The sequence below is a fragment of the Vulpes lagopus genome, chromosome X (genome assembly GCF_018345385.1).
Source record: "Vulpes lagopus strain Blue_001 chromosome X, ASM1834538v1, whole genome shotgun sequence".
Classification (NCBI taxonomy): Eukaryota; Metazoa; Chordata; class Mammalia; order Carnivora; family Canidae; genus Vulpes; species Vulpes lagopus.
Genome location: NC_054848.1, coordinates 57,395,770 through 57,415,071, shown reverse-complemented (window position 1 = coordinate 57,415,071; position 19,302 = coordinate 57,395,770). Strand labels below are relative to the sequence as shown.

Here is a 19,302-nt window from a genome sequence, read left to right as displayed (position 1 = left end):
TATTTGTGTGTGTGTTGTGTGTGTGTGTGTGCGTGTGCACACACACACCCTGAGATCACGACCTGAGCTGAAACCAAGAGTCAAACAATTAACTGACTGTGCCTCTCAGGCACCCCCCCCCATGTAAATTTTAGTATTATTTGTTCTAGTTCTATAAAAATTACTGTTGCTATTTTGTTAGGAATTACATTGAATCTGTAGATTGCTTTGGGTAGCATGGACCTTTGAACTATTAATTCTCTCACTACATGAGAATGGGATGTGCTTCCATTTGTGTCATCTTCAGTTGTTTTTTTTTTTTTTTTATCAACATTTTATAGTTTCCAAAGTACAGGTCTTTCATCTCCTTGGTTACGTTTATTTGTATGTATTATTTTTGGCATAGTTGTAAATGGGATTGTTTTCTTAATTTCTCTTTCTGCTACTTCATAATTAGTGTTTAGAAACAGAACCAATTTCTGTGTTGCTAGGGCTTTCACTACTATGTCGAATAAAAGTGGTAAGAGTGGACGTCCTTATCCTGTTCCTGCTTTCAGTGGAAAAGCTCTCAGGTTTTCACAATTGAGTATGATGTTAGGGTTTTTCATATATGGCTTTATTTATGTTGAGATATGTTCTCTCTAAACCCACTTCATTGAGAGTTCATATCATGAATGGATGTTGAATTTTGTCAAGTGCTTTTTCTGCATTTATTGAGACAGTCTTATGATTTTTAGCCTTCGTTTAGTTAATGGTGATGTATCACATTGACTTTGCAAATATTGAACCATCCTTGCACCCTGGAATAAATCCCACTTGATCATGGTTAATGATCCTTTATTGTTGAGTGTGATTTGCTATTCGCCTGAAGTTTTCTTTTTTTGTAGCATCTTTGTCTGGTTTTAATACAGTAGGTTTTTCTTTGCATGACTCGGAATATATATGCCATTTTTTTTCTTATCCTTACATTATCAACTCTATAGTGTTTGTTTACCTTTTTCACCAACCTATATATTCTACACTACTTAGGCCCATAAGTGAGTCTAACACAGAAATTACATTAGACGTATCACTATCCTAAGTCAAGGTAGGAGGCTGTGATTTGGGTAATTTGCTGTGTCAAAACCTAAATTTCTCATTCGGGATAGGAGGAATTAATCCTTCCAGTGATATCCAAAAATGTGATCTGGACAAAGGAACAGATATCTCAGTCACGTAAGTGATTATTTTGACATGGAAGTGAATTTTTTTACTTTTTGTTGTATTATATTTAATAGCTTTCTTAATAATGAACCTACCTTGCATTTCTAGAAGAAAAGCTTTTACTTTTCAAGGATTTTTTTTTTAATTTTTTTTTTATTTATTTATGATAGTCACACAGAGAGAGAGAGAGAGAGAGGCAGAGACATAGGCAGAGGGAGAAGCAGGCTCCATACAACGGGAGCCCGACGTGGGATTCGATCCCGGGTCTCCAGGATTGCGCCCTGGGCCAAAGGCAGGCGCCAAACCGCTGCGCCACCCAGGGATCCCCTTTTCAAGGATTTTTAAGTAAGTTTCCTAAATTTGCTATTCTTAATGTTATTTTTTATTTTTATGTATTTTTTACTATTTTGTTTCTGTTTTGGTTGGAGCAGCAATCTTTTTCATTCAGATTTTTTGTAGAATTTAGGATCATTAATGAAATCTTGTTGCCTGATCTTTTCAACTTAGCAGATCTCAAACATGTGCCGTGCCATTAAATATACTTTAATAACATTTTTTAAATAACACATAATATACTACTACATTAATGAAAAATTTTAATTTTTATTGGATTCTTGTTCAATTACTGCTCTTTTATTTTTATTTTTTTTTTTAATTTTTTTTTTAATTTTTTTAATTTATTATTTATGATAGTCACACACAGAGAGAGAGGCAGAGACACAGGCAGAGGGAGAACCAGGCTCCATGCACCGGGAGCCCGACGTGGGATTCGATCCCGGGTTTCCAAGATCGCGCCCTGGGCCAAAGGCAGGCGCCAAACCGCCGCGCCACCCAGGGATCCCAATTACTGCTCTTTTAATATGCAAATGATACTGATGTGAATCTCTCTGTACACAAATCTCTGCACATATCTATATTTGTTTCCTAAGGTTTAATTACATGTACACTCCCTCTAATAACGTAGGAAAATGCCTATTTTTTTCATATCCTCCCCAATACACTGTATTAGAGTTTTGTAAAAAATCTGCCAATTGCAAAGGTGATGTCTTAGTTTTTATTTCTTTTATTCTGAATGAGAGAAAAATTTAAAAACTTCCTTGGGACTTCTTTTTGAGTTTCTTTTTCATTCAGATTTTTTTAAAGATTTTATTTATTTATTTATTCATAGAGACAGACAGAGAGGCAGAGGGAGATGCAGGCACCATACAGAGAGCCTGACGTGGGACTCGATCCGGGGTCTCCAGGATCATGCCCTGGGCTACAGGCGGCGCTAAACCGCTGTGCCACCAGGGCTGCCCTTCATTCAGATTTTGAATCTGCTATATGTTGCAAATATTTTCCCCAATTTGGTATAGAAATTGTTTTTTATTTTATTTGTTTTTATTCAAGTATAATTAAACATACAGTGTTATTAGTTTCAGGTATACAATGTAATGATTCAGCGATTCTGTATATTACTCCGTGCTCATCATGGTAAGTGTTCTTTTAATCTCCTTCACCCATTTCTCCCATATCCCCACCCACCTCCCCTTTGTCAATCACCAGTTTGTTCTCTATATTTTTAAGAGTGTTTAGTGATTTGTTTGTCCACTCTTACTACTCTGCTTGTTTTTGGCCCTGCTTCATTTCTTCTGGCTTCTAATGCATCCATTAACAACTGGCTTCTCCACCTTCTGGGGTTTCAGTTGCAGATGCCTATGGGGTCAATGTGTAACATGGTTCTGATCTTTATTTTCTTTTTTCTTCAAATGCTGCTTAAGGGTTTTTGGGGGGGGTGCGGGGGAGCTTTTCTTTTGTTATCTACTTTTGATAGAGACCTTGGAAAGGGATTTCTCTACTCTTAAAAACAAGAGTACAAATTGGATGGTAAAGAGCAGCTGATACTTCTGAGAGGATTAGTAGGGAGTGTTTGGGATTGTGGGTCCATGGAACAGGCACCTTTGATACAAAGGAGGTCATTATTCCTTGGCTTGATTGTTGTTGCCTAGTGGGAAAACAGCCCAATATTGACAGGATTTTCAGCTCTCTACAAGGAGCCTGACTTTGAGCTATTAGTCTGTTTTAAAAAAAAATCCATAGGCTAACACAGCATGTTTATAAATGCTTTTATGACCTCATAGCTTCTGCTGCTTCATAATTTTGGCTTATTCATAGTGTTACCTTTTTCACATATGGTGTGAAAAATGGGCATGTCACACTACCCGTTCAACTTCACCTGGGGGTTGGCAGTTTCCCTTAGGTAGTGTTCTTTAAAACTAGGTCACGGGCACCTGGGAGACACAGTAGCTGAGCATCTGCCTTCAGCTCAGGTCGTGATCCTGGGGTCCTGGGATTGAGTTCTGCATCAGGCTCCCCACAGGGAGCCTGCTTCTCCCTCTGCCTAGGTCTCTACCCTCTCTGTGTCTCTCATGAATAAATAAATAAAATCTTTAAAACTAAATAAATAAAATAACTAGCCTTTCCATTTGACAAGATTTAAAAACAGATTAACTGTGCTATCTTGACATAATTCACTTTAGGAGGTAATCCTCTTTGCCCATTATCAGAAATTAAAGGACTTGCTGTAACCTCTTTGATGCACTTTCCTGGTAAAGTTTAAAATGTTGAGGAACCTGGGTGGCTCAGTTGGTTAAACATCCAACTCTTGGTTTTGATTCGGATCATGATCTTGGGGTCCTGGGATCAAGCCCTGGGTCAGGCTCCCGCTCATCAGGGAGTCTGCTTGTCTCTCCTCCTCTCTGCCCCTCCCCTGGTTCATGTTTTCTCTCTTTCTCAAATAAATAAGTAAATCTTTAAAAAAAATGTTGATATCTGCACACCAAAATGTTCACATTGCTTATCTTTTGATATGGGATTAGATAATTAATTGTTATTTTGGGGAGAGTGTTTTGGTTTCCTTGATTCTCTTTTTCTTAGTGAAAATACACTATATTGAGAGAAAGTGAATAATGTACTTATTTGGTAGTTTAACAATGAGAAATTGATAGTGTTCTGACACCATCTGACTGTCCTGCAATTAGTTCATTTCTGAGGCTAACTACCCCAAGTTAATGCCACATCCTATAGTTAAGGGCAGAACCTTCCTGAAGACTGCCTTCCCTTCAGCAAGTCTTAGGTCCACGTATTTCTGACCAACTGGCCAAATTCAGAGGTTCCCATGATCATCTCAGGTTTGTTAATTTGCTAGGACAATTTTCAGAACTCTCTCAAAGCTCTATACTTAAACAGTTTTATTATAAAGGATACAGCTCAGGAATAGCCAAATGAAAGAGATAACACAGAACAGGGTCTCAGGGGCATCATAGATAAGGAGCTTCTGTGCTCTCTTGCTTTGGACTCTAGTACCATCGCCTTTTTGGCACATCAGTATGTTTACCAATCAGGAAGCTCCTTGAGATCTGGGTGTCCAGAGACTTATTGCGTCTTATTATGTCCTTGACCACTTCATTAAGTGCAGTCTCCAGCCCTTCTCTCCTTAGAGGTCTAGGTGGCGGGGTTGAAAGTTCCAGCCTGTGCTTGGTCTTTCTGGCGTGGCCATCCCTTCTCTCTGGAAACTATCCTAGGGCCCATCTTCAGTCATCTCATAAGCATAAACTCAGGTGTGGTCAAAAGGGGCTTCTGATTAATAACAAAAGAATATTCCTTTTCTCTAAAGTTTTTTTGGAGCTCTGAGCTACCAAAAGGGGACAAAAACCAGACTTATTATACAGTTTCATCCAACCGGAGGTGGGGGAGGGGGTGTCATAATTTGCAAGGCTACCAGGGGATAACGGGAGGTAGGGATTTTAGTGGAAATCCATGAAATGAACTGGTGAGTAGGTTATACCTCTCTGAGATGAGAACTAGAAAACCATCAGGAAATGGAGACATTTGGAAAACCCCTCTATATTTCTTTATTGGCCATATTTGGTCTGCATTTCTGCTCTGTCATCACCTTGCCTCTGATTGTTTTTGTTCCCTCCCCCATGTCCTTCTTTACCATAGAGCTTTTGCTACCTCACAGTTTCTTTTTTTAATTATATTTTTTACATTTTAATTCCAGAATAATTAACATATAGTGTTATTAGTTTCAAATATACCATAGAGTGATTCAACAACTATATATTTAGTACTCAGTGCTCATCAAGATAAATGTACTCTTAATCTTTTTAACCTATTTCACCCATCCCCTACCCACCTTCCATCTGGTAACCAATTTGTTATCTATAGTTAAGAGTCTCTTTTTGGCTCTCTTTTTTTTTCATTTGCTTTGTTTCTTAAATTGCACATATGAGTGAGATCATATGGTGTTTGTCTTTCTCTGACTCATTTTACTTAGTATTATACTCTCTAGCTCCATCCGTGTTGTTGCAAATAGCCAGCTTACATTTTTTTTCTTCTTTTTTCTTTTTTTCAGTTTTTTATTGGAGTTCAATTTGCCAACATAGAACATAACACCCAGTGCTCATCCTGCCAAGTGCCCCCCTCATTGCCCATCACCCAGTACCCCAACCCCCCGCCCACTTCCCCTTTCACTACCCCTCGTTCATTTCCGAGTTAGGTGTCTCTCATGTTTTGTCATCCTCACTGATATTTTCACTCATTTTCTCTCCTTTCCCCTTTATTCGCTTTCACTAATTTTTATATTCCCCAAATGAATGAGACCATATGGTCATCAGAGAGGGAGACAGAACATGAGAGACTTTTAACTCTGGGAAACGAACTTGGGTGGTAGAAAGGGAGGTGGGCGGGGGATGGGGGTGACTGGGTGACAGGCACTGAGGGGGGCACTTGATGGGATGAGCACTGGGTGTTATTCTATATGTTGGCAGATTGAACACCAATAAAAAATAAATTTATAAAAAAGAAAAAAGAAGCCAAAAAAGTAACTGATGTTAATCAGCATCAATTTAGCAGTATCTATTACTATTTTTAGATACTCATGTCCTTGACCTAAATAATTTCACTTCTCAGTACCCATAGAAATAGTTATACATGCACAAAAATATTTCTAAAGGTGGTCACTTATTCTGCATTTTTTAAATACTAAAGAAATGGAAATGCCTTTAACATTGACCAATAGATGGGAATCTAAAAATACAATAATCTATCTATGGAATGAAACACAACATCTACAAGAGGATTTTCTAGGGCGCTGTTAAGTGAATAATTTATTATGTAAAAATCATATAAGTGATATATGTATGCAAATGCATAGAAAACAGCCTGTTGACATACACACATTGTTCTGCATTAAATAGTGTCCCACAAAAATTCATGTCTTTCTGGAACCCTAAAATGTGAACTTATATAGAAACAGAGTCTTCACCGATAGAATCAGCTAAGTAAAAATGAGGTCACAGTGGATTAGGGTGGGCCCTCAACCCAATGATTGGTATACAAAGGTCATATGAAGACCTACAGGAAAAAGGCCATGTGAAGATGGAGACATGGTGTGACATTAGCTACCAGTCAATGAATGGCAAGGCCTAATGGCAACCACCAGAAATTAGGAGAGAAGCATGGAACAGATTCTCCCTCAGAGGCGCCGGAAGGAACCAACTTTGCCAATTCTTTACTTTGAACTTCTAGCCTCCTGAACTGTGAGAGAGAAAAAATCCTGTGTTTTTTAAGCCACTCATTTTGTGGTAACTTGTTATGGTAGTTCTAGGAAGCTAATTATATACCTGTTTAACAATGGTTTGCTCTAAGGAAGAGATTCTATGTATTTCTATATGCTTGAACATTTTACATTGAGAGTTTATTATTGCATTGCTGACTTTTTGCCAATAAAAATAAATTATCCACAAAAAAAAATGTCTTTTTCCGATTGAATTATTTTACTCAGCATAATACCCTCCAGGTCCCTCCACGTCGAAGCAAATAGTGGGTATTTGTCGTTTCTAATGGCTGAGTAATATTCCATTGTATACATAGACCACATCTTCTTTATCCATTCATCGTTCGATGGACACCGAGGCCCCTTCCACAGTTTGGCTGTTGTCGAGATTGCTGCTATAAACATTGGGGTGCAGGTGTCCTGACATTTCACTGCATCTGTATCTTTGGGGTAAATCCCCAGCAGTGCAATTGCTGGGTCCTAGGGAAGATCTATTTTGAACTCTTTGAGGAACCTCCATACCATTTTCCAGAGTGGCTGTACCAGTTCACATTCCCACCAACAGTGCAAGAGGGTTCCCCTTTCTCCACATCCTCTCCAACATTTGTTGTTTTCTGTCTTGTTAATTTTCCCCATTCTCACTGGTGTGAGGTGTTATCTCATTGTGGTTTGGATTTGTATTTCCCTGATGGCCAGTGATGTGGAGCATTTTCTCATGTGCTTCTTGGCCATGTCTATGGCTTCCCCTGTGATACTTCTGTTCATGTCTTTGGCCCATTTCATGATTGGATTGTTTGTTTCTTTGCTGTTGAGTTAATAAATTCTTTATAGATCTTGGATACTAGCCCTTTATCTGATAGGTCATTTGCAAATATCTTCTTCCATTCTGTAGGTTGTCTTTTAGTTTTGTGGACTCTTTCTTTTGCTGTGCAGAAGCTTTTTCTCTTGATAAAGTCCCAATAATTGATTTTTGCTTTTGTTTCTCTTGCCTTCATGGATGTATCTTGCAAGAAGTTGCTGTGGCCAAGTTCAAAAAGGGTGTTGCCTGTGTTCTCCTCTAGGATTTTTTTTTTTCCTCTAGGATTTTGATGGAATCTTGTCTCACAGTTAGATCTTTCATCCATTTTGAGTTTATCTTGTGAAAATGTCCACGCTACCCAGGGCAATGTACACATTTAATGCAGTCCCTATCAAAATACCATGGACTTTCTTCAGAGAGTTGGAACACATCATCTTAAGATTTGTGTGGAGTCAGAAAAGACCCTGAATAGCCAGGGGAATATTGAAAAAGAAAACCAGAGCCGCGGGCATCACAATGCCAGATTTCAGGTTGTACTACAAAGCTGTGGTCATCAAGACAGTGTGGTACTGGCACAAAAACAGACATATAGATCAATGGAACAGAATAGAGAATCCAGAAGTGGACCCTCAACTTTATGGTCAACTAATATTCGACAAAGCAGGAACGACTATACACTGGAAAAAAGACAGTCTCTTCAATCAATGGTGCTGGGAAAATTGGACATCCACATGCAGAAGAATGAAACTAGACCATTCTCTTACATCATTTTTTATGGCTGAATAATATTCCTTTGTTTATATATACAAGATCTTCTTTATCCATTCATCTATAGATAGATAATTGGGCTGCTTCCATAATTTGGCTACTGTAAATAATGCTGCAGTTGGGGATCCCTAGGTGGCTCAGCGGTTTAGCACGTGCCTTCGGCCCAGAGCGTGATCCTGGAGTTCCAGGATCGAGTCTTTTTCTCCCCGTCTTTGGCAACACTTGTTTCTTATGTTGTTGATTTTAGCCATTCTTACAGGTGTGAAGTGGTACCTCATTGTGGTTTTGACTTGTATTTCCCTAATGATGAATGATGTTGAGCATCTTTTCATGTGTCTGTTGGTCATCTGTATATCTTTGAAGAAATGTCTGTTCATGTCTTCTGCCCATTTTTGATTGGATTATTTGGGGGCTTTTGTGTTGAGTTGTGTAAGTTCTTAATATATTTTTATTCTAACCCTTTATCAGATGCATTTCTATACACTAATAATGAAGCAGCAGAAGGAGGAATTAAGAAAACAGTCCCATTAACAACTGCACCAAAAATAATAAAATACATAGGAATAAACTTCAAGCGGTTAGAGACCTATACTCTGAAAACTATAAGACATTGATAAAAGAAATTGAAGATAACACAAATGGAAAGATACTCCATACTCATGGATTGGAAGAACAGGAATCGTTAAAATGCCCGTACTGCCCAAAGCAATCCACAGATTCAGTCCTTTTTTAAAAAAATTGATTCAGAGAGAGAGAGAGAGAGGCAGAGACACAGACAGAGAAGACAGAGACACAGGCAGAGGGAGAAGCAGGGAGCCCGACGTGGGACTTGATCCCGGGCCTCCAGGATCACACCCCGGGCTGCAGGCGGCGCTAAACCACTGCGCCACCGGGGCTGCCCCACAGATTCAGTCCTTATCAGAATGCCACAGCATTTTTCACAGAGCTAGAACAAACAATCCTAAAATTTGTGTGGGACACAAGAGTCTGAATAGCCAAAGTGCTTTAATCTTGAAAAAGCTGGAAGTATCACAATTCCAGAGTTTCAGGTTATACTACAAGCTGTAGTAATCAAAACCATATGGTGCTGATACAAAATAAACACACAGTTCAATGGACAGGATATAAAGCCCAGAAACAAACCCATGATTATATGGTCAATTAATTTTCAACAAAATAGGCAAGAATATACAATGGGGAAAAGATAGTCTCTTCAACAAATGGTGCTGGGAAAACTGGACAGCTACATGCAAAAGAATGAAACTGGACCACTTTCTTATACCATACACAAAATAAACTCAACTGGATTAAGGCCCTAAATGTGAAACCTCAAACCATAAAAATCCTGGAATAGAGCTCAAGCAGTAATTTCTCTGACATTGGCCATAGCAACATTTTTCTAGATAGGTCTCCTGGACAAGGAAAACAAAAGCAAAAATAAATGATTGAGACTACATCACAATAAAAAGCCTCTGTACAGCAAAGGAAACAACAAAACTAAAAGACAACCCACTGAATGGGAGAAGATTAATTTGCAAATGGCGTATCCAATGAAGGGTTAGTATCCAGAACGCTTATTCATGATTTCTCTTCCTCATCAAGTAGATCCAGTTCTAGTTCTTACTTGGCTATGCATATTAAAACTTGAGTGCTTATCAATTGTAAGCCTTTCATCGTGACCCTTTCTCCTAGGCTAGTCAGCCAGGAATTGGGAATACTAGTCTTGGGCTCGGGAGACAGAAACTTCCCATAGAAGCCAAGGGAAGACAGGCTTATTACAATGGAAATCACTTCTAAAACAACATTAAAATATTATTCTTTAAAGAGTACCTAAAATATTAAGGATATTAAGGTTGTCCATCATTTCATAATACCAAAAGCCAAATTCTTAATATAAAGGATTGATAAATGTCATGACATAAAATTTAATCAACTTTGAAATATTACGTGTTTGACTTTGTATTTTTTTTAAGATTTTATTTGAGAGAGAGAGCAGATGCGGGGACAAGGGGCAGAAGGAGAGGGAGAAGCAGACTCCTGGCCAAGCAGGGAGCCTGATATGGGACTTGATTCCAGGACTCTGGGATCATGACCTGACCCAAAGGCAGATGCTTAACTGACTGAACCATCCAGGAGCCCCTGGATGTATTTTTAGAAACAAATTCTAAATGCCAAAACCAAGTCATACTTGCGAAACCATAGTTTAAAATGAACAATGAGCATGAACAGACAATTCATAGAAAAACAAACGACAATGAAACCTATGAAAGAAAGTTCAATCTCATTTATAAGAGGAATGTAAAATAAAACTAAAGAAATTTAACATTTGAGAACTTTATTGGAAGGAATTATGGGAAAAATGGCATTCATGGAATGTTTGTTGTAGAGCAAAATTGTATAATTCTTATAGAGGGCACGTCCGGAGATATTTATCAAAATTGTAGTTGCCCCTCTTCTAGAAATTATCCTACATATCTGAAAATGTGAAACAAATTGCCTGTGTAATATTAAAGAATGTTTTATAATAGCAAAAGATTGGAAACAATCCAGGGGCCCATCCATGTGGGACTAGATAAACTAGTACATTAACACAGTGGAATAGGTAAAAATGAATGAGGAAGCTGTCTGGCAGTGGAATGTCTTTAAGTGAAACTAGTGAAATATACATGCTTATGTATGAAAAAAACAGATTATATAAAAGTGGTTACCTGTTGCTGCTGGGGGAATGGGGTGGGTGCATCCAAGGATAATGGCAAGGATTTTCTATATATAATTTTTTGGAGGGGGAAGGTAGCAGAATTGATAGTTTAGAAGTTTCCAGTGACAAAATACACCTTTAATTTTTGCTCTAACTTTCATATATTTGTGTATATTTCTAAGTGGATTGCATTCACTGACCTATTGATTTCTTTTACCTACTGGTCTTTAATATGTGTTGTTTTTTTTTTAAAGATTGATTCATTTATTCATTAGAGACACAGAAAGAGAGAAGCAGAGACACAGGAAGAGGGAGAAGCAGGCCTTCCGCAGGGAGCCTGATGTGGGACTTGATCCTGGATCCCGGGACCATTCCCTGAGCTGAAGGCAGATGCCCAACCACTGAGCCACCCAGGTGTCCCTAATATGTGTGTTTTTTTTTAATTGTAGGTACGGTCTCATTTACTTGACTAGCTTTTTGTTCACCTTGTATAAATTCAGTGCCTCCCATGCCATGGCTACTGGACATACACCTGTGCATGTAGTAATTTCTAAGTTTTCTCAGAGTTCAGTAAGCTAGGGGAAGTATAATAGAGTTAAGTGTAAGGTATGTAGGAAGGTTGCCTAACAGTATAGAAGATATAAAGCCAAGGTAGAAAGGACAGGAAGACTTTGTAACATTGTATCTCGGGAATTTTTACCAAAGTGACATACTAAGGTAGAATTCCACTTTGGAAACAACTAAGCAGGCTAACATTGGTAGATCTGATTATTCTCTAAAGAACTTCTGGTATTGTCACAATGGACTTTGCAATATATATGTAGTATATATATATTTCACTATATATGTAGTATATATATATTTCAACTTTTAGAGGTTCCACTATATATATAGTGTGTGTGTGTGTGTGTGTGTGTGTATATATATATTTCAACTTTTAGAGGTTCCAGAAGACCTGATTTTGTACATTAGGTGTTCTGCTAAAATTACTGTAATTTTGCATAAGCAATCATGTCCTATCGTAAGTGAAGCCTTCGTGATGTCCCTAGATAAAATTTTGTCCATTTTCTGTCCTTCTTCGTGATGTCCCTAGATAAAATTTTGTCCATTTTTATTTCATGTTAAGCTGTTGGTGGTCATCATCCATTCCTTTCTCTCGGAGTCATGGTACTTTGGTAACCTGGAGTAATTTCCAGATTATTTTCATTTTGTAGAAACTTAAAAACCTGTTGAAGTAATGTTAAGTGTCTGACTTAAGTTCTGCTTGGGCATTTCTTTGACCCAGAATGGTCCTTCTGACATTAGGCCAAATAAAGATCCCAAGGGGTCAAGTAGTAATTTTAGGGACTGATCTTTAATTGGTAATTTGATACTTTGGGATTATTTTCTAATTAAGAGACTACATAATATGTCTGTCAGTACCTGGGATCGAATAATTGTTATATTATCTAAGCATTATAGCCTGAATCTGAAATTACATCGTTGTAATGTAAGCTATAGACTTCACCACTTTCAGTAGGTCATATGAATCTCTTAAAACCAATGAATTTCTACCAGAGTCCTGGAGGTCAAAGGTATTTTAGAATTTGTAGAAGTCTACTAAGCATTAACACTTGAGACTGGTTAGGTTGGAATTATATAAGGTGGCCTGCCATGTTTGGTGTATTTTTGTAGAACACCTGATTGATTTGGTAGCCTAGTGGCTATTTGGTTGCTGTTGCTGATATATAAGCTTCTTGATGATATATACAAGGATTTGTGCATTTGTAGACAGAGGATTTTTGTCCTTTTAGAATGCTGTGATTCTCACTCTTAAAACTGCCCAGCATGTAGTAGATGCTCATTAAATGTTGAATAAACATTAATATGGCTATAATACATATATATAGGTATTGTGTATATTAGTATCATACATATATATATATATATGATACTATGTGTATCATCCCTTAAATGCAAACAATGTGTTACACATTTATATTTTTACATATCTTATATAGTTGTTTTTGGGTAGTTGCACTAGTAATTCCATATCATGATTTATGAGTAAAGAGTATGTAGTTTTAATAATTTGATTCATTAGGTTGCTGGATATCCTTTGAAATGTTCCAGTTATACTCTCATAGATTATTAGTGTTTTCAAAAACAATAGTACATGCACATGGTAAATAATATAAAATTAAATTTGCACTAGAGTTAATATAGTTAAAAGTTTCCTTTCCACTTCTGGTTTTCTAGTCCTCAATCTTCCTTCTTCTTTTTTTTTCTCAATCTTCCTTCTTTCCAGATACAAGTATTGTTACTAATTTCAGAGATAGTCTCTGCATGTATAAGTCAATAGTCGTTATAAAGTCAGCATATTGTAGAAAAATACCCTGATAAAAACTGAAAAATAAATCTGTAGACCAACTTCTGATAGTGATATACAAGCAAAGAACCCAAATATAAATTTGGTGAGAAGAATCCACAAGCAAATTCATGAGTAGTATACAGGAAAGTGATATTCATGCCAGCAGTGCAAGGATGGTTCAGTTTTAGGAAATCTGTGAATATAATATAGGACATTGTAGGTCAAAGGAAAACCCATCATATGAGTAGCTCTACAAGTTGAACTTCTTTTTAGTATTTTTATGGTTTAATTAAAATTACAGCTCCATTTGTATCATATTTTGATGTCAGTCATCATATATAGTCTCACATTTGATTTCAAAGGGCCAGCCATTTATCCAGTACTATGTATTGAAAACCTATCCTTTGCTTACTCATTTAAAATTATATGTTAAAAAAAGTAAATAAAATTATATATGTTAAATACTAAATTCTCATAATTTGAGTCTCCTTTGGGGCTCACTGGTTTCTGTCGTTAACTCTTTTCCTGTGACAGTTATGGAATTATTTTGATTTATAAGTATTATAAATGTTACTAATAGCTGTGTCCATTTGCTGCCTGTCCATATTTAGATTCATTTGTGATGCCATTTCGTATATTCCAAATTTCTTGGTTCTACACAATAATGACTATGCATTGTGATCCCTGACTTCCTCACTTCAGCAATTTACTAAAATAGGCTCCATCTTGACCTTTTTCATTATTCTGTTTTGTGTCAGTTCTGCCAGGGTTTTGTTTTTTTTTTTAAGGATTTTATTTATTTATTCATGATAGAGAGAGAGAAGCAGACACAGGCAGAGGGAGAAGCAGGCTCCATCCAGGGAGCCTGACATGGGACTCGATCCCATGTCTCCAGGATCAGGCCCTGGGCTGAAGGCGGTTCTAAACCGCTAAGCCACCCAGGCTGCCCCTGTTCCTTTCTCTTTCACAGAATGATATGCTTCTAATGATCATAAGATTATTTTACCCTTTTAGTTAGTTTTTCCAGCACTTCCTACCAAATTCAACTGTTCTTTTTCTCATTTCAGTACTTCTTAATTACTTCTTATCTATTTGTTCTATTTCAGAAAGGCAGCATTCCATTTTTTAAAAAGATTTTATTGTATTACTTATTCATGAGAGATACAGAGAGAGAGGGAGGCAGAGATACAGGCAGAGGGAGAAGCAGGCTCCATGCAGGGAGCCTGACACAGGACTCAATCCCGGGACTCCAGGATCATGCCCTGGGCCGAAGGCAGGCGTCAAACCACTGAGCCACCCAGGGATTCCAGCAGCATTCCATTTTATGCAGTATTCTTTTTCTATAGTAGTCTTTGGTAACAACAGTTCACCTTAACTGAGCACATGTGATAAGCGTTACACACTGTTGTATGTGGCATTAACTCAGTTTTAATGCTCAGGAAGTACATTCTAATAATTATCTCATATTTCTTCATATAAGGTAATTGAGGTCAGTTACACTTAGTAACATTGCCCCCAAATGTCACAGAGTCAGGCACTTTGGCCTCAAAGTCTCTGTTCTTGTAGGCTCTCTTTTTTAACAATGATGCTTCAGTTGTGAGTTTAAAAAAAAAAGGTCCTTTTCAGTATCTGGTGGTGACTGTGCTCCTAGGAAGATCAGTAACTCTTTTTAAGAATTGCCTTTTAAAAATATATATACTTATTTATTTTAGAGCAAGCGAGTGTGGGGGAGAGAGAGAATCTCAAGTAGACTCCCCGGTGAGCATGGAACCCAACACAGGGCTCAATCCCACAACCCTGAGATCATGACCTGAGCCAAAATCAAGAGCTTAGATGCTTAACCAGACTGAGCCACCAAGGCAACCCAAGAATTGCCTTTTTTTTTTAAGTGTAAATGCTGGGCCAGTGTAATAGTTACAGTCAGAGGAGTTTATAAGATAGGTGTACATATCAGAAGATGATTGAAATTGGTCCAAAGTCCTTTTAGGTCACTGTCACTACCAGAGCTGTTTTGGTTTGGACAGTGCTCCTCCCAAGCCTCAAGGTAGAGGTGTGCAGTTTGAGAGAAGGAATACAAGTCCATAGTCTATAGAGTATTACATCTAAATAGATGATTGCGTGATTAGGCCTCAGCAGTTTTTATGTGTGAACGCTGAGGTTTGGGGTAGCTTGTCCAGCCTTCCTTGGGCTCAGTTAAAAACTGAAGCAAACCATGTGAGCCCTTCCAGTATTTTTGCTTTTGATGCTTAAGGGGTTTTTAGAATCTTGGCTTCCCATCTAATAAAAAACAGGAGGGAAATAGGGAGTAAATGTGGCATAGTGAATAGCTGGTCAACATTTCCAGTCATGCAGGTTGATGCTATTAGGACTTTTTATTTGAGTTACTGGGTAGGAAAGATGCCTAGGGGTGAGGGCCTGAGGGTTTGAGACAAGAGGGAAAGAAGAGGAGGGGATGGAGGATCCAGATGGATCTTGTTTCAAAGAAGAGAGGCAGTGTTCTAAAGAAATCAAGCATCAGTCCAAGAAGAAATGTGATCCCAGCAGCCATCTTCACATCACCCCATTTCCTTGTCAAGGCCCAGCTTCACCTCTGTCTCCTTAATGGTTCTATGTTATTTGTGGGACAGTGATGTTCTATAACTGGGTGAATTCAAGGACTGGGACAGGAACCACTTCTGGTGGTCACTTAGGCCCCTCGAGTAGTAGGGGAGAAGTGGTTTCCTGTGGGATGGGGATGTGATATCAGTGTGATGGGGAGCAGCAGAGATGTTTGGGGCAGCATGGAAGAAAGGGTGCATATCCTGTAGGAATCAGGGGGCACAGGTTTTTGTCACCTAATATGTGCCCCCAAAGTCAAAGATGGTTGCAGCTCTGTTACCCAGCTCTATCTAGTAGACACTGTAGTTATGAACAGTGACTTATGAAAAAAACTATTCCTTTGCCACGTCACAGTTTATAACTCCAAAACTTCTCAGTATTTTGAAAAGTTTGTGGACCATCATCTTGGAATAGTCAAGTCCCAACTTGAGAATCCTCCATTATATCTGAGCATCCTCCCCTCCCTTTCCCTGTCTTGTGCATTATGAGATTGATGGGCCAGGCTGTGTCCTACCACAGTGTTGAATTTGGAGTTTGATGGGAGAGGAGTTGAGGACTACAATGGGGAATTCAGTGTGATAAGATCTTAACATTATTTTGTGGACTTCTCATGCTTCAAAAAATCTTACTGGATATTTAAGCAACAAATAGAACTACAGACATTAGATTGTGGGCCATCTGCTTCAGTAACTTGACTTTAAGCACTTCTTGGTTCCTACGATTTATACTGGAGGATAAGGTTAAGAGAAGTAAACTTACTGAGAAGTTTGAATTGAAGCTGGAACTGTATTTACCTGAGATAGGAAGCCAGTATTCTTCAAAGATAAGAATGCCTCTACAAGGTAGTGGGAACCACCACCCAATGTTTGTTCCCTTGGGAGTGGTAATACTATGTAAACAAGGCCCTAGGTCTTCTAAGGGTTCTCTTAGATATTGATGAAATTCCAACTGTCTTTTGGAATGGACGTCCTTGGCTTAGCTGTACTTTGACTGGCTTCTACTTATCAGGACCAGAAGGTTGTCCAGATAGATGCTAAAGAATGTAGTGAGGTGGCTTTTAGCCAGCAGGATGTTGTGGGCAATGACCTCAAGAATAATCCAGAACAGTTTTGCAATAAAATGAACAAAAACTAGCCCTGCTTTCATCGGGAGGAGGGATAAGCCTGGTGCCTTTTGTTTGTGGTACACTTAGCACAAAATGCTTTTTAATGCCCACAAACATTGGTAAAGGTAATTTTTGATAACTGCCAGCCAGAATGGCCAGTTCACTTTTACCTTCCCTATATTGAGTTGTCTGCCCCTTGGATGAGGTACTTTTACTGTGCTTGGTTTTGTTTTGTTTGTTTGTTTTTAAATTTTTATTTATTTATGATAGTCACAGAGAGAGAGAGAGAGAGGCAGAGACACAGGCAGAGGGAGAAGCAGGCTCCATGCACCGGGAGCCCGATGTGGGATTCGATCCCGGGTCTCCAGGATCGCGCCCTGGGCCAAAGGCAGGCGCCAAACCGCTGCGCCACCCAGGGATCCCTGTGCTTGGTTTTTAAAAGGGCCCTGAAAGGTTCCCTTTCATTTCCTGGCTCACATCTCGCCATCAATTACCTGTCAAAAAGATTTGGTTTATTTTAAGCTTTAAAAGTGATAGTGGCAGAGATGGGAATAAAACCAGCTTCTGAGTTGTCAGTTTTAGACTCCACAAAATAGAGAAGGAAAAAAACAGGCATTTTTAAATGAAAAGCATCTGGTTTTATGCATGGGTTAACTATAAACTGTGTAAGCTTTCCAAAAGAAGGGAGGAATATATACTTTTTACCATGTCCTTGGAGTGTGGGTGGGATTCATGAATACACTTCCGCTACTTGGCCATTTTAATGATTAAAAGAAGCCCCCCCCCCCCCCCCGTGCTGTGCCTGAAGATTTCATGCTCGGAAATTAAGGTTAGTTTACCTTCATTGCTCCCTTCCTATTTTTTACTAGAGTATGTGAATCCGAAACACATAGGTTGGGGTGCCTAGATGGCTCAGTCAGTTGAATGTCTGCTTTTGGCTCAGGTCATGATCTCAGAGTCTTGGGATCAAGCCCCTCCACAGGCTCCCTCCTCAGCGGGGAGTCTGCTTCTCCCTCTCCCCCCTATAAGTTCTCTTGCTCTCTCTCTCAAGTAAGTAAAAATCTTTTTTTTTTTAATCTATTTTTTTAGTGGCGCCTAGAAGGTTCAGTGGTTGAGCATCTGCCTTCGGTTCGGGGTGTGATCCCAGGGTCCTGGGATCAAGTCCCATATTGGGCTTCCCGTGGGGAGCCTGCTTCTCCCTTTGCCTATGTCTCTGCCTCTCTCTCTCTGTGTTTCTCATGAATAAGTAAATCTTTAAAAAAATAAAATCTATTTTTTTAAAAAAAGGTAGGTCTCCCAGTAGTCTGGGACCCATCCATACAACGGTTCTTTCTAGGACCCCTCGGCATATTGTGAAGTACCTCCCATCACACCTCAATACTAATAAGAAATTAGAATTGCCTAATGACAGCATTGATAAAATGTCTCCTCAAGCGAGCTAGAAAGCAAAACTTTGGGTGAGAGTTTGCCATCAACAAATATAGGGAACAATCTTTTAGGTAGTGAAATTCTTTAAGGCCTAATTAGAATTAGTTCCTATCTTCAACATGTTTGCTATCTGAAAAGGTTCTAATATAATTTTGTCACCTGTAGTGCCCCTGCTCTTTGAAGGAACCATATGATTGCAATAGCATCTCCACCCATTGGCTTTAAGGACAATTTTCCTGCAAGTAAACAAGAAGATGTTTTAGTATAAATGCTAACACTTTGGGTCGTAGCCAACTGGGGTTCTTCTAAACACCGTGGCTCTCAACTATCACCTGATGGGACTGGGTTGTGTTTTTCTAGTAAGTTAACATCTCTTACTATTAATAGCCATTGTTCCTTTCAAGCATTCTCCTGCCTAAGACATATTACTTAAATTTTCATAAAGTTAAGATTTTATAGTCAATTCCCTACATTGGTAGTACAACTAAGCCTAGCAATTTTTTAATAAATGCTTTTGGAACATTTTGTTTTCTTGAAAGTGTGCTACTGCCATACCTCTTTTCTGATTATCCATCTGTCCTTCCTAAGTATGCTCTTGTAGACACTGCTTTGTTGTATTGCCAACAGCCACCTCTGGAGAATTGCTGTCCTGAAATAGGATGCCCATCTCAGACATGGTGTGGCTTTTATTTTTCTAGCTTAATTCATTCTTCAGACAGGATTTAACACCTGGTCAGCAGCTATAAACTCAGCAAATAATTATCTTGCCATGTAT

At 38.6% G+C, this 19,302-nt stretch overlaps 1 long non-coding RNA gene across 10 annotated transcripts in view; it reads left to right on the top strand.

The window, feature by feature from the left end:
- The window catches only part of LOC121482777, a 53,291-nt gene that overhangs the window by 15,775 nt on the left and 18,214 nt on the right, over window positions 1-19,302 (top strand). For 9 of the 10 annotated variants that reach the window (XR_005985629.1, XR_005985626.1, XR_005985624.1 and 6 more), the window contains one exon: window positions 2,598-2,655. The exons of the other annotated variant lie outside the window; for it this stretch is intronic. This is a non-coding gene — a long non-coding RNA (uncharacterized LOC121482777). The remainder of the gene's footprint in view (window positions 1-2,597; window positions 2,656-19,302) is intronic. 10 annotated transcript variants of the gene reach the window in all.